Source organism: Sinocyclocheilus rhinocerous, unplaced genomic scaffold, assembly GCF_001515625.1.
Source record: "Sinocyclocheilus rhinocerous isolate Xijiao unplaced genomic scaffold, SAMN03320098_v1.1 scaffold2082, whole genome shotgun sequence".
Lineage (NCBI taxonomy): Eukaryota > Metazoa > Chordata > Actinopteri > Cypriniformes > Cyprinidae > Sinocyclocheilus > Sinocyclocheilus rhinocerous.
This window is the reverse complement of record NW_015665001.1, coordinates 66,121-68,664: the sequence shown is the minus strand read 5'-3', so window position 1 is coordinate 68,664 and position 2,544 is coordinate 66,121. Positions and strand designations below refer to the sequence as shown.

At 33.8% G+C, this 2,544-nt stretch overlaps 1 pseudogene; it reads right to left on the bottom strand.

Annotated features, from left to right (window-relative positions):
* Positions 1 to 589: 589 nt before the first annotated feature.
* Positions 590 to 2,544, bottom strand: part of LOC107730783 (sodium/potassium/calcium exchanger 4-like) — a 39,076-nt pseudogene continuing 37,121 nt past the window's right edge.

Genomic DNA, 2,544 nt, shown 5'->3' with positions numbered 1-2,544 from the left:
AGCAATGGATGACATGCAATTCTTTAATTGCTCTTGCATTTTTTATTATTTTTCTTCCTTTTTTAAGATTAAATCTAACTAAATTTATTCAGAATTGTGATTTTAACAATTTGCCAATAAAAAAAATTAATTAATTGAAGATATATAAATACTTTGAAAACTCTTAATAGCTCAGTCTTAACATCTTCAAGTATTTTAATTTGTTCTGAACTTCCTTTGCAATTTAATATTATTATTATAATTATTATTATTATTTTACAATACAATAACAGATGATATGCAATACATTCATTTCTCTTGTATTTTTAAATATTTGTCTTTCTTTTTTCAGCATAAATCTAACTAAATTAGGTCAGGTTTAAGCTTAAAACAGTTTGCCAATAACATAAGAATATAAAGAAAATAAGCAAAGATACAGACTTCAAAAACTCTTAATAACTCAAAGTCTTAATTTCTTAAAGTATTTGAAATAGATTTTTTTACTCTTATTACAATAACAATGGATGACGAGCAATACTTTTATTTCTCTTGCATTTCTAAATATATATATATATATAAGAAACTAATTAAAATTAACTTAATTGACGATATATTCTTTGCAAACTCAATGTCTTAATATTTCCAAGTAAATTTATCTTGTTTTAAGGATGTTTAGATATTTATACTAAAAAATAAAAAACAAGATCAAAAATACTGATTATGAAACTGTTTTATGCAGAATAACCATGCATGTGTCCTAATCAGGCACGACACTCTTCCAATGACAAGTAATTAGTCCATCTGCAATGAAAGTCAACGCTGCCACAATCACAGCCAGCTGCAACACTGTTGCTGATTAATATGCAGATTTTTTAGACCAATGAGATTGCACTGATTTGCATGGACGATCGTACCTGATTACAAGACACAGTACTAACAGAAAATGTTAGTTTCTCTTGCATTTCTAAATATTTTGCTTATTTCTAAGCCAAAAAATCGATATGCTGCAAAAGAATTCACAGTTGTGTGAGCAATAAAGACTTCATGAAGAGATTCAGTGGTTAGACAAGAAAAAGAAACAGATCAGTGTAGGCATGTAGAAAAGGACGAATGTCCATACGCTCCGTGTTTGTCATGCATTCTGAGATATTAAAGATCTCAACTGGAAGAGAAGATCTGCCAAGGAGAAGTTCCTCTTTCTGGGGTCAAAATCAGGAAAATGAGATGAAGTGGAAGATCGTATCCGTTTGTCCGTCCACAGTGAGATGAGTCGAACGAAAGGAGCTCGAATAAAGCGCTGGTGCTAATGAAGACTAGCATTCGTCCAGTCTGAGGTGATGATGGTTCTGGAGTGCAAGAACGGAGCTCGTGACATCAGGACGGTGCATTCTGGGATACGGAGTCTAGTCGTCCTGACACATGGGCAGGTTGACGAAGGTGAAGACGTTGTATTCGATCATGATGGAGAAGCAGAGGAAGACGGCGTACAGCACCAGCACATAGACGCCCAGCTTGAAGTCCAGCTTCCACCCGTTCAGATGAATCCCAAGAATCTGCAGTGAAAACAAAAAACAGGAAAGAAGCTTTAATCACTTACATATTGCTTATGTTTGTGCAATTCAGCACTCATTTGTAAAATTGATACATTAAGAAGTCTATAAATTAATAAATGGACTGGGCTATTGTCTCGGTTGTGTGGTATAGAAACACACAAAGCTGAGGAATACAACTCGGAGATAGATTAATAACAATGTCTTGGAATACTGGAATAAACACAGAAGTAACACACACTTAACGTAAAGGAGAACCAACAGATACTGAAGGCTCGAGTACACAAAGCAAACAAAGGAACAGATGAGTTAATTAACGAGGCAACAGGTGAACAGAACGATTAATCCAACAGACTGAGAAACTATAGGTCATGTTCGAAACACAACGAGACATACATGTAACAGCTATCAGTTATGATATGCCTAGACAGAGAAAAACACACAAAAGTTTGCGATTTCTAAAACATATTCTGCTAATACAAAAACTACAATATTCAGTTTAAGCAACTGTCACTTCATAAAAAGATTAGAAATAACTCTTTATATAATAACTCTCATTTCATTCAACAGTTTCATTTTATTTTTTATGAATCGGTTTTTACATTTATTTAAAATAATCTACAATTTGATTATCAAAACATTTTCATCAAATAAAAAAGAAAAATGCAATATTCAGTTTAAAGGGGTCATATGATGTTGCTAAAAAGAACATTATGTTGTGTATTTGGTGTAATGAAATGTTTATGCGGTTTAAGGTTCAAAAAACAAATTTTCCACATACTGTACATTATTGTTTCTCCTCTATGCCCCGCCTTTCTGAAACGCGTAGATTTTTACAAAGCTCATCGGTCTGAAAAGCAAGGTGTGCTGTGATTGGCCAGCTATCCAGTGCGTTATGATTGGCCGAATACCTCAAGCGTGTGACGGAAATGTTACGCCCCTTACCATACTGTGATGCCGTGTCCCGGCCGGAGCGACGAGACAAAAACATTAAAACCCATTATAAAAGAGGCAT